This window comes from Pinus tabuliformis, chromosome 9, assembly GCF_031772625.1.
Source record: "Pinus tabuliformis cultivar Carrire ecotype Pingquan chromosome 9, CPIR1, whole genome shotgun sequence".
In the NCBI taxonomy this organism is placed as follows: domain Eukaryota; kingdom Viridiplantae; phylum Streptophyta; class Pinopsida; order Pinales; family Pinaceae; genus Pinus; species Pinus tabuliformis.
The window spans coordinates 193,377,685-193,392,166 of record NC_142307.1 but is presented as its reverse complement, the minus strand read 5'-3'; positions in this window follow the sequence as shown (position 1 = coordinate 193,392,166).

Genomic DNA, 14,482 nt, shown 5'->3' with positions numbered 1-14,482 from the left:
TATATTTGTGTCTAGTTATCATTTGTCTCGTCAAGAAAGTCATTTGGCCAACCAAGCTAGGAGAAAACTTGATTTTCCGAAGGTCACTTCAGAGGTGCATCAATTCTCCTGAGGCAATTGTATTTTTGACATTTCTCTAAAACCATGACACCTGTGTAGGAAGTGAAGGAGGTTTTTCTTCCTTGGCCTATTTTGGACAAAAAACTCTCTAAGTTTTCCCAAATTCATCTTTTCTTGCTCAAAAACATCATTGAAGTAAAACATATCCCGATGTGTGGAACATGGGATTTGTCAAAATGAAGTGAAATGAAGGGGATAAGGGGCTTCTAAATTCTTGAGAAAATTTTTTGAAGTAGGGAGGGATGTTATGAAGCAGGGGAAAGTATAATTTCAGAGATTGAGTGAGGGGAAGGGGTCCAAAAGGGCAGAACACAAGCCTAGCCTAGAAAATTGTCAAGTTGTAGCAAGAAACTAGGGTTTGTGCGAAAATGAGGAATTTGAGGGATATTAGTGATGAGGAGTATTTAATAAGTTACATTAAGGATAGGGGAAGGTGTATGAACATCAGGATACAAGTTTTACTGATGATTTGACCATCCAAGAGAAATTTCCTTCAAAATCCTAGGAGAGGGAAATGAACCTTACCTAGGCACAACTGAAGCATGAACAAGGTATAAAATGACCCATTGGAACCTGACATGATGATGAAAACCCTATGAATGATGGTACACTCACTGAATGGGTACATGGACTGACATTTGGACAACTTTTGAAAGGAGTAAAAGCAAACCCTAGACCTAATACCTAGTGACCAAATTTTACTTGAAGACTCACTGAAATGACAAAATTTGACCTTGACACCTTAAAATCACTTTGTAAGAGCATGTTTGATCACTGGAGGAAGGTTGCAAAGACTGACACTAACATGGAGTTTGTTAGGGGCTTGAAAGAGGTATCAATATTTTTCTTTCTAAGAACCCTGGAAATCTTATCTGTGACTCCTTGAATGTATGGGAGATAGCCGTTATTATTAAAAGGTTTAGAGTTTGTCAAAGAGGGTTTTGCTCCATTTCCAGTTTTAGCTCTTTTGATGGTTTTTATGATATCCTTATTTTTATATCCAATGCTAGCAAATTTCTTCAAATATTTTATCTCCTCTTCTACATGCTCAGTGTCTGAAATCCTTAATGCTCCAGTGAAGAGGGTTTTAAGCACCCCCATATTTTGTGTTGGATGATGGTGTGACTCAGCATGAAGGTAGTTGTCTGTGTGTGCTTTCTTCCTGAACACCTTGTGTCCTAATGATCCATCTTCATTTCTAAGGATGAGAATGTCAAGGAATGGGATGAAATTATTTTCTTCAACCTCCATAGTGAACTTGATGTCTTTAGATAAGTTGTTAAGGTGATCTAGAAATTTTCTTAACTCTTCATCTCCATGTGGCCAATTCACACCGGTGTCATCAAACCTAATCAAGTATTTTGGTTTGAAAGGGTAGGTTTCTAGGACTTTATTTTTAAAAATTTCCATAAAAAGATTGGCTACTATAGGGGATAGAGGGGACCCCATAGCCACTCCAGATGTTTGTTAAAAGAATTCACCTTGGAAGGTAAATAATGTGGAACGAAGACATATATCCACAAGATTCGTAGTCTGTCGGTTTGTGACCTCTTTTATCACTTGCATAGCTTCATCTAAAGGAAACTTTTTGAAGAGTTGAACAATATCAAAACTTACAATCTTATCCCAGGATCCAAATTGTCCTTTTTTATAAGCTCCACATGATGATTAGAGTCTTTAATGTATGAATTTATTTTTCCAACCAGCAGAGCTAAGGTGCTTGCAACATATTTGGCTAATTCATATGGGGGTGCCCCTATACTGTTGACAATGGGTCTGAGGGGGGCACCTTCTTTATGAATTTTGGGGGCCCCATAAATATGAGGGGTAAATTCATTGTCTAGAGAAAGGTGCTTCTTTACGTAGGATCAGTATAAGCGTAAGATCCATGAAGCCCTTGAAATTATAAAGCATCCTCACAATCTTAATAGAGACAGGGGTTATGGATGGAAGTAGGAGTTGGATCCCCTTACTCACTCAAGTACCCATGTCTCACAACCTTGACTAGAACCTCTCTCCCTTGCTCCCTCCTGCACTTTTGACCTCATTTGACCTTTCCTTTGTCCCTCTCCTCCATATTCATTTTCCCTCTTAATCTTCTCTCTACATCCCTTCTCCTTATTCCCTCCTTTCCTTCCTTATTAATTCCTAATCTTAACAATCATATCATCTAAACCTTCTCTATTAATCTAACCTAATGATAACATTATCCCTTATAATAATTATTAAATTAATAACAACAATGATTAATTCAATTATAACAATTATTATTATTAACTTACTAATAATTATTATTGCTAACTCGACAAGTTTATAATAATAATTATTAGCTCATAAGGTTAATAATAATGATTAATATCATTATTATTATTATTATTATTATGATTATTATTATTATTACTATTAATTAACTTTATTATTAGTTTTAATTAAGTAATTAATACTAATAATTAATAATAAAAATAATTATAATTATAATTATTCACTTAGTATTATTAGTTAGCGGTAATAATAATTAACACTAATAATGAATTTAATATAAATTTATAATTTATTGATTCCCCTTAAATAATAATAAATAAATGATTGGAAGAGGAATAAATGGCAATCCTGTACAGACCTAGGGTTTCGAACAACGGCACGCAAAACCTGAATGCCGACAATGAATAGCTCCAGTGACACCATAGCCGCTGCAGGTATGGAATCCAAGCTTGGGCAAGGGCAGAATCTGGCCTGTCATATCCAGATTGATTCTATGCAGTGGTCACTTATGTCGGATTCGACGAATCCGCTAAGCCTGCTAAGAGTTTTTCAAATGAAACAACCTTGCATCTTTACGCCCTTCATCAGCCAGCGACAATTGGACCTTGCAATGCCCCGAAGCCTCGAGCCTATAACCTCATGGAGCAGAGCAAGTGGTCCAAGGGTTTTGAAGCTACCCTCTACAATACTGTTGCACACCAGACCAGAGGTAGAGGGAGCGCAGGGATAATCAGGAAGGGGTCCAGGATTCCAGCACAGCAGCAGTGAGGTTCTTCCACAAACTAAAATCCTCTTCCCTTGTGGTAAACTGACCACTTTCCAGGACATGGCTAAACATGCCCCTCCAGATCTGATTTGATATATCCAGAGAGGGACAAGGGATCACAGGAATTGATTTTTTGCAGGGAGTTAAGCACCTTCTTCGATCAAATCAACCAGCCAGCAAAGAATTAGAGGATGCCATTTGGAAGGGATGAGAAGCACAGAATGGGTGTTGGGGCAACAGTCTGGGCGAAGTTATTGTAGATCTTCCCTTGAAATATCTCATGGTGAGCCCAACCATCTATGCCAAGGTCAAAACACTGCATGCATTCGATTTGCAGACAATGACACAGGCACCAGAGTCGAAGGTTGCTGTAGCAGGACATCAGAGCCAAAGAGGTGAAAATAGGATCCCATCTCTGGCATCAAGGACTATTTACGGAGGCAATCACCTGAGGGACAGGATCTATGGCGACGAGAAACCTAACGAGGAAAGATCTGATCCGTTGCCCTCCACAACATGTAGAAACTTTGAATAATTTAACACATATTCAATGGAGATTATCCTGATCATGTACTATTGCGGAAAACATACACAATACATAAGCTCCTCTATGTTGATCATCAATATAGCAGCATCAATAACAATAAAACATCAAGAGCATTCACACATTAACACAGTATGTATCCCGGGGAAAGCATCTCGCTAAAAACCCCAACTATCTGTATATTAATGATTGAGTCATGTAACATTACACAGCATAATACTTCTCACAAGTATCTCCACCTCTGTTACACACAATACAGCTCAGATCTGATCTCCAAATCTCTTCCACTGCTTGCCTGCCTCCACTGCTCAATACCTGCTCAAGAACTTATGAGAATGGCTCACCAAACTCGTTTTTCACCTGCAAAATAGCCACTCACACTTTGTTGGACGTGAGCACAAGCTATAATGTGGGAAAATACGTGAGCAAACTCATTGGCATACTCAATCCCTTGATTGTGCAAGATCTGGTGCACAACTATAGTCACAACTGATAGCAATCTGATTCTCTACCACCTGTCCCTGTTGAACTGAACATGCACTGACATGCAACTGAGTTAACTCATGTATTCATTAGTTGTATTATGAGTTAATAACTTGTGAATTAATTAATAACTAATTCACCCAACTCATCTCTAGTCTATTTTCCAGTTAGACTAAATACAACCAGTTTAACAAAGCTAAACTGAACACAACTCCACAACTCCACAATCAACTCCACCAAACTCAACTGATTGAGTTCTAACTGAAGTCATGCATGCAAAAACTCAACTGACTCATAAGAAAAGCATATTTCCTTCTGACAGCTGCATGTGCCACCTCTGTAGCTCAAACTGAAGTGCTCCAAGAGAATAAGATTAAGTTTATAGTCCAAATATTATTGTGAGATAATAATATTTGACTTTTCTATTTTTGACAGCGAGTCTAAAAATAGACTTTGATCACTCACACTGTGATCACTCACACTTTGATAAAAAATAGAAGTCCATCTATTTTTCCCAACTTGATCAATCATCCATAAACAACAACCTGCAATCCATAGACATGATCCATATGTCTAAAAATAGACATAGTCTAAAAATAGACTTGCGCCAAAAATAGCCTGCGGGCCCACTTAGTGAAGGCGACTCTTTTCACTAAGCTCCATCATCTTGTTGCAATCTCAACACTCCCTCTCGACAAGATATGGATTATCAGCAACCCCTATCCTACCTCGGTGGTACTCGAATTTTCTCCTGGTGAGAGCCTTCGTCAGAATATCAGCATCCTGATCCTCCGTTGGAATGTACAAAAGTAACATGATCCTCCGCTGCACACAATCTATGATATGATGGTACCTGATGTCAATATGTTTAGATCTATCATGAAATACAGGATTAACTGAGAGTTTAATGCAACTCTGGTTATCATAGTAAATCACAGTAGGATCCAAATGAGAACCGAACAAAGCAACTAGGATCTTCCTCATCCATATAGCCTCGCATGCAGCCAAACTTGCTGCCATATACTCGGCCTCCACTGAACTGAGTGCCACGGATCTCTGTTTCCTGCTGTACCAAGAAATTGCTGTCGATCCAATACTGAAGACCCCTCCTGGTGTGCTCTTTCTGTCTGTTGGGCTCCCTGCCCAATCTGCATCCGTGAAGCCACATAGCTTCACCTCATCCTCCTGTCTGTACCACAAACCATATCCCGATGTGCCTCTCAAGTAGCACAGTACATGCTTTCCCGCCTTCCAGAAGAGCTTGGTAGGCTTAACCATAGCTTGTGAAAGCTGGTTAACTGCATAGCATATATCAGGTCGTGTATTGACCAAATACATCAGCAACCCCACCAACTGTCGATAAACAGTGGCATCCACTTCTTCTCCCGAAGTGGCATCCTCCTTCCTCCAACCTCCAGGAAGAGGAGTATCAATAGGCTTGCAGCCATGCATGTTGAACTTCTCCAGTATCTCCTGAGCATACTTGCCCTGAGAAACAAACAGTCCACCACTGTGCTGCCATATTTCCAATCCCATGAAATAGTGAAGGAGGCCCAAATCCTTCATCTCAAACTCTGTAGCAAGATCCTTCTTGCATGACATTATCAACAGCTCATCACCCGTTAGAATCAAATCATCAACATATAGTACAATGATAAGAAACTTACCCTCCACCACAATCTGGTATAGGTTAGGATCCGCCTCGCTCTTGGAGAATCCAAGTCCTGTGAAATAGCTGTCTATCCGTGTGTACCAAGCACGTGGTGCTTGCTTCAACCCATACAACGCTCTCTTGAGCCTGCACACATGCGACTCGCTGTTGAAGACTTCAAAGCCTTCGGGTTTCTCAATGTACACCTCCTCCTCAATGACTCCGTTGAGGAACACAGTCTTCACATCCATCTGATGAATGTGCCATCCCATCTGCGCTGAGAGAGCAAGAATCGTCCGTATGGAAGAATACCTTGCGACAGGTGCAAAGGTCTCCTCATAATCGATCCCCTCAATCTGTGAAAAGCCTCGGGCAACAAATCTTTCCTTGTACTTCTCCACACTCTCGTCAGCTGCCTGCTTAACTTTGTAGATCCATCTCAAACCCACCACTGATTTCCCTTCCGGTCTAGGAACAATCTCCCATGCACTGTTTCTGACAATAGAATCATACTCTTCCACCATGGCGTCTACCCATGCGGGATCCTCCACAGCTTCCTCGAAAGAGGATGGCTCAGTCACAACACACTTGCTCATAAGAGCCATGTATCCAGTGTACCGATCAGGTGACTGTCTCTGCTTGCGTTGGGCTGTAGGTGGTCCTACAACTTTCTCTGCATCTTGAGCCAGTCGCTCAGCTTCTGTCAAGCACTTTCACCCTCTGATGGTTGGCGCTGCATGAGTGGTCTCTTCCACTCCATGAACCTCGTCCTGTGGCTGATCCACGTCCTGAAGCTCATCCTTAGGAACTAATAGCTCCTCATCTGCATGCAAGTGTAGCTCCCTCTCAAGCGAACACTTCATGGCTTTCTCCTCCTGAAATTTTATATCCCGTCGCACAACAGTTTTACCACTGTCTGGAAAATACACACGATAGTTGTGGGGCGTATCAGTGTACCCCACAAATATCCCAACCTCTGCGGTCGGCTCCAACTTCTTCCTGGCATCCTTCGTCACATGCATGTAAACGTTAGCACCAAAAATCCTCAAATGAGAAAGATCAGGCTTCTTACCAGAATAAGTCTCCTCAGGTGTACTCATGCCAAGTATCCTATGAGGACAACGGTTCTGCACATAAACTGTTGTATTGCATGCTTCCGCCCACAAGTGAAGGGGTAAGCCCTGATCATGCAACGTTGCCCGTGCAACACCCACAATCGTTATGTTCTTCCGCTCAGCTACCCCGTTCTGCTGTGGGTTATGGGGAGCTATGAGCTCTCTACGAATCCCTTCTGTCTTGTAGAAATCCTTGAACTCGTCCGAGATGTATTCACCACCATTATCTCTCCTAAGAGCCTTCAACTTCTTCCCCGACTCCTTCTTTACCAGTGCTTTGAATTCACAGAACTTTGAATATGTCTCGCTCTTCTTCTGCATGAAGAAGATCTAGCACTTACGAGAGAAATCATCAACAAAAATCACATAATACCTGTGTTTTGTTGTCGAAGCAACTGAGAAAGGTCCACACACGTCTGTGTGGATTCTCTCAAGGATCGTCGTGGCACAACTATCCTTCTCATGAAAGGTGGCTTTCACAAACTTCCCCAAAGTAAACCCCTTGCACTGATCTGACTGCGCAAGTGTGCCTTTAGGAAGCCCTGTAGTGATCTGCTGCAGTATCTTCAAGGCTCCATGGCGAAGGTGACCCAATCTCCTGTGCCACAACTTGCCATCATCCCGGCTCACCAATCGTTCTGCCTTGCCTGCCATTGCTGCGCATCCATCTACATGCAACTGATAAAGGTTCCTCACTTGAACCCCTATCTTCCGGGTCTCACCAGTTGTCTTGCTGCGCAGGAAGGCCTTTCCCTCGCTGAAAACAACATCATACCCCTTGTCTTCTAACATCGCCACTGAGATGAGATTCTTCTTCAATCCTAGAACATGCATGACTTCCTTCAATACAAAGGGTTTACCAGACTCCCTCTCAAAGGAAATGGAACCGATACCGGTCGCACTGTATCTACCATCATCGCCCATCTCGATGTGCACTCCAAGATCTTTGTCCTCCAGATCAGAGAACAAATCTCTATCTCCCATCATGTGAAAAGACGCACCACTGTCCAAGAACCACAATGATCCCATCACACTTGAAACCAAGCATGCGATCAATGAAAAATCAAGCTCAAACTGAGAAGCTAAGGCCTCTCCCCCTGCAGATCCAGCAGCTTGCTTGTTCTTCTTCTTCTGCGGACAATTCGTGGCATAGTGTCCGTGCTGGTGACAGTGAAAACACTTCACCTTGGACATATCCTGCTTCTTTCCTTTCGCACCAGACTAAGAAGCTTTCTTGCTCTTCCCTTTCTTTGCTTTGGCAGCCAAAGCACAATTCTCTTCATCAGATACCTTTGATGAAGATCCATTCTCACCTTTATTGTTTCTGAGTCTATCCTTGAGTGCCAGGTCGCTCTTGCTTTGGAATAACATTTGCAATCCGTTGAAAGACATTTCAACAACACTGCTGCAAATTCGAATTCCACCAGCTCCAACTCAACTGCTTCCAATCTAGAATTCGTGAGAACAAAATATTTCTCGTACAGAGATTGACTGTATGGGCATTCACCAGATATCTCACCTTCCAAAGGAAGGATGAATCCAGAGGCTACCTAGCCCGATTACAAACTCTGCTTGAAGAAATAGAATGTAAACACTTCCTGAATAGTAGATCTGATGATCAACAGCTCCGATACCATGTAGAAAAATTTTTCTACAATTATCTAGCTCGCTCTGATACCATGTAGAAACTTTGAATAATTTAACACATATTCAATGGAGATTATCTTGATCATGTACTATTGCGGAAAACATACACAATACATAAGCTCCTCTATGTTGATCATCAATATAGCAGCATCAATAACAATAAAACATCAAGAGCATTCACACATTAACATAGTATGTATCCCGGGGAAAGCATCTCGCTAAAAACCCCAACTATCTGTATATTAATGATTGAGTCATGTAACATTACACTAAGCTCCTCTACGTTGATCATCAATATAGCAGCATCAATAACAATAAAACATCAAGAGCATTCACACATTAACACAGTATGTATCCCGGGGAAAGCATCTCGCTAAAAACCCCAACTATCTGTATATTAATGATTGAGTCATGTAACATTACACAGCATAATACTTCTCACAAGTATCTCCACCTCTGTTACACACAATACAGCTCAGATCTGATCTCCAAATCTCTTCCACTGCTTGCCTGCCTCCACTGCTCAATACCTGCTCAAGAACTTATGAGAATGGCTCACCAAACTCGTTTTTCACCTGCAAAATAGTCACTCACACTTTGTTGGACGTGAGCACAAGCTATAATGTGGGAAAATACATGAGCAAACTCATTGGCATACTCAATCCCTTGATTGTGCAAGATCTGGTGCACAACTATAGTCACAACTGATAGCAATCTGATTCTCTACCACCTGTCCCTGTTGAACTGAACATGCAATGACATGCAACTGAGTTAACTCATGTATTCATTAGTTGTATTATGAGTTAATAACTTGTGAATTAATTAATAACTAATTCACCCAACTCATCTCTAGTCTATTTGCCAGTTAGACTAAAAACAACCAGTTTAACAAAGCTAAACTGAACACAACTCCATCAACTCCACAATCAACTCCACCAAACTCAACTGATTGAGTTCTAACTGAAGTCATGCATGCAACAACTCAACTGACTCATAAGAAAAGCGTATTTCCTTCTGACAGCTACATGTGCCACCTCTGTAGCTCAAACTGAAGTGCTCCAAGAGAATAAGATTAAGTTTATAGTCCAAATATTATTGTGAGATAATAATATTTGACTTTTCTATTTTTGACAGCCAGTCTAAAAATAGACTTTGATCACTCACACTGTGATCACTCACACTTTGATAAAAAATAGAAGTCCAGCTATTTTTCCCAACTTGATCAATCATCCATAAACAGCAACTTGCAATCCATAGACATGATCCATATGTCTAAAAATAGACATAGCCTAAAAATAGACTTGCGCCAAAAATAGCCTGTAGGCCCACTTAGTGAAGGCGACTCTTTTCACTAAGCTCCATCATCTTGTTGCAATCTCAACACAACAAACCCATTTCGATTTTGGGAAAAAGCGATGTGATGGATGAGGGTTTCAAGAAGGAATGAGACAAGAATAGGGGAATACGAGACTACAGAGGACTGGTCTGAGGCTAGCAAGGATGATCACTCCAAGGGAAGTAGCGGTCACAGCGTAGGGAACGTAAAGCACTCTCTACGGCAAGGAGAATTTGTAGATCCATGGATAAACAAAATTCCGCTGGAAACAAGATCTGGATCCCCAGTAGGTACCCACAGCTTCCAAGTTTTTGTCAAAATCCCTACCGGAAAAACACAATTACTTTGGGTAAAAGAGACCGAATCTATAAAGTAACTGTAGAATCTTATACTGCAACAATTTGGATATCCCACCAGATCAGAAAATCTGAGACATGGGGGCAGAGTACTCCAGGACACAAAGTACCTCAGGGAATACAAAATTTCACCCTTGTCAACAATAATTCTCAATCTAAGAATAAGAGGGGGCACGCAAACAACAACAGAATCCTTATAGGGGTGAGGGAAGTGGGACTGGTACAAAAATTACAAGACCACATCAGGGGAAAAATACAGGAAGTATATCCTTCAAAAACATTCTTCAAAGGAAAAACACAGCTGAAGTAGCACCAAATCAAACAGGTATGGACGCAAGGCCATACATTGTGGAACAACTTAATCATACCCCAGAATATAGCATAGATATACTAGAAAGAGATGAGCACTGCACTATATATGAAAGACAAGAAATAATATGTAGATTTAACTGTTTTTGGCCCAAACCGGTTGATCTATTTCATTGGATCTTCACAAACTGGTCTACACAATGTGAAATACATCTCTATTCTAAGGGGTTCTTCATAGTGAACTTTCCTACAGTAGAGGCTAGAGACTTTGTAATACAGGAAGGACCTTGGTTCTGGGGAACCACAAGACTCTTCATCACACCATGGTTCCTAGATTTTGATGCAAATACAATCGTTGTCCCTAAGATGCCAGTTTGGGTGCGACTGCACAATCTCCCATTACACCTCTGGAGTCAACAAGTACGCGCAGGAATCGGTAATACTATCGGGCATTACATGAAAATGGACACCCAAAGACTAGAGGAAAGAATCTACACTTATGCATGAATATGTGTGGAAGTAGACCTTAGCAAAGGCTTGCCAGACCAAATTCAACTGAAGCATAGACAAAGGTGTTGGTCACAAATTTCAGATGTAGAACCTATCGACAAATAGGACACCTACAAATCACGTTTCCAACAGCCAAAAAAGACACTCGTAGGAAGAAGAAAACGGGGAAACAAGCCAAGGGATGGCAATTTCCTCCACCACTCTCGGATGACGAGGAGGAAGAAGAGGTGGAACATGTAACCCCCAATGAGACCAATCAGATGAATAAAGAACCAGAAGTAGAAGAACTAAATCCGCAAGAAATTATAGACGCACAGTCAGCAAGGATACAGGAAACAATGGATATGAGCAGATCCAAACGTCAACACATATCATACATATCAGATTTTGATAAAGACAATCCCCAACCTGTGGCTGATACAACGCTAACACTTATAACTCCAACAGAGTCTCGGGGGGGTGGAGAAAGGTTGAGAAGAAAAAAGGGCAAAAAGCTTGACTTTTCCCCCATCTGTACATTATTACTTGTTTCTTGTTTTCTTTTTCATGATTTTTTATCAGCAGACACACTGCTAATGCAATGCGCTACAACATCTACAAAATGTAATTTTGTTTTAATTAATAAAATTACGATTTTTCTATGGAAAAAAATTTAAATAAATGATAATAAGGTTAATTATTATTATTATTATTATTATTAATTAACTTTATTATAAGTATTAGTTAAGTAATTAATACTAATAATAATCAATAATAAAAATAATTTTAATTTTAATTATTCACTTTATTATTAATTATCAATAATAATAATTAACATTATTAATGAATCTAATAAAATTTATGATAATTTGTTAATTCCCCTTAAATAAATTTTATTAATTCTCCTTAAATCAAATTTATTAGCTAGTCGGCTCTTTCATTTTTCATTTTTCATTTTCATCCATTCTATATTAATCTCCTGCCTTTCTCACTCTTCTCTGTATATTTCCTAAATATTTCCTTCATGAAATTCTAAGCAATGTAACTTACTTGGAGAGTGGATTTGACAACTATAAAATGAGTTGCCTTGCTAATCCTGTTCATTACTGCCATTATGGCATCATGTTGTCTAGATGTACATGGTATTCTTGTGATGAAGTCCATAGAAATGACTTCCTACTTCCACTCAAGTATGGGTATTGGTTGTAACAATCTCATTGGATGTTTACATTCCACTTTCACTTGTTGACACTCTAAGCACTTGACAATGTACTCAACAACATCCTTTTTCATGCCTAGCCAACATTAAATCATTTTCATGGCTGTTATCATTTTTTGATAACCTAGATGACTTTAATATGGTATTTCATGAAACTCATTAGAGATGAGCTTATTCAATTTTCCCATATAAGGTATATACCATATACCTTTTAATTTCAACCATCTATCCTTTGTGAGAGAGTAATTGTTACTCAAGGCTCCCTCTAGATCTTGCTGTGAGTTTTCTTTTACTTTTTGGTAATGCTCATCCTAATTCATTGAATCTTTAATCTTTTCCTTGATGTCAACTTCACAAGTACTGATGGTTGCTACATGAGCCCCTTGTAGCCTTCTGCTAAGTGCATATGCTACTTTTTCTTCCTTTCCTTTGATATATTTTATCTCAAAATCAAATTCACTAATCAAGGCTAGCCACCTACCATATCTTGCATTCAATTTGGATTGGTCAAATAAATACCTCAACCCTCCATGATCTAACATTAAAATAAATTTCCTTCCAAGAGGGTAATGCCTCCACATTTTCAATGCATGCATTATCATTGCTAATTCCAAGTCATGAGTGACATAATTCCTCTCATGATCATTCATCTTCCTTGATTTGTAAAAAACCACTTTTCCTTCTTGCATTAGGACTCCATTAAGCCCTTGTTTTCAAGCATCTTTGCACACCACAAAATCCTTTTATGGGTATTTAATACTCATTATTGGTGCATGTGTGATCATATGTTTTAACTGCTCAAAGTTGGTTGCACATTCTGTTGTCCATTAGAATTTAGTTCCTTTTCTCTGTAATGTTGTGATTGGATGTCCATTTTTTTGAGAAATTATGAATGAACCTATGGTAATACCTTTCCAATCCCATAAAGGATCTAACTTTTTCCATATTCTAATGAGTAGGCCACTCCATGATGGCTTTGATCTTCTCAGGATTATTACTACTCGTTCCTTGGAAATGATATGTCACAAATACTAAAATTGTGAACGGAGGAAGTCACACTTGTTTAGTTAGGCATAGAGTTTGTGCTCTTGCAAAAATTGAAAAAGTGTTGCCAAATGTTTTTCATCTTCCTCCTAGGTCTTAGAATAAACCAAGATTTCATCTAAAAAGATTAACACAAACTTGTCTAGATACGGATTGAGAATGTTGTTCATCAAACACATAAATGTTCATGGGGCATTGGTGAGTCCAAATGGAAACACCACAAATTCATAATTCCCATATCTAGTTCTAAAGATTATTTTGTGGATGTATTCATCCTTAATTCATACCTAGTGGTACCAATATATCAAGTCTATTTTTCAAAATAATACAGCTCCTCTCATTTGTTCAAATAAGTCATCAATCCTCTAGAACCATCTTAAGTTATGTACATTTCTATGCAACCCTTGGGCTAACATAACTGAAATTAGAACTTGGGTCTATCATAATTGAAACAGGTTGGTTATTGAACATACCTTCCATTTCAATCACTAATGCTTGGCCCTTTACTTGCTGATTATTAAACATGGCATAGATTCATGGTACATTCAGAGCCACACCCTTCACCATCTCTACTTCTTGCACATGGTACAACCTTGGGCCATTATTTTATCATTGAGGACAATCTTTCTTCATGTATTTTTCTCCACAAGTCCAACATTGTATGGGTTCTCTTCTGAACCCATCGACTTCCTCTTCCACAAGCTTATAGAACCGACCTTTATCCATAGTATTGCATTTCTACTAAAACTCTCCCTTAGAAGGATCGACCACCTTCACATTCCTTTCTCTTGATTGACATCCTGCAACTCTCTTCTTGTTACACCTCCAAAGTTGGGTTTTCCTTTTTCTTTCCAATCAGTTCGAAACTCAATCTTGTGCTTTGATTGTTCATAGCAATACTTCATCTTTCAGTTAACATCCTCCAGGGTTTTTATCTCATCAAACTTTATTTTTTCCCTATAAGCATGTGGCAATCCAATGAGATACCTCTGAACATTTTTCTTCTCATCCTTGATGTAAGGCACATACCTTAGTAACTCTAAGGATCTGTTGGTATATTCATCAGTTGTAAGATGCCCCAATCTGTGCTCATGAAACTCTTTCACCTTGTTGTGATAATACCTTTTAGATAAGTACTTCT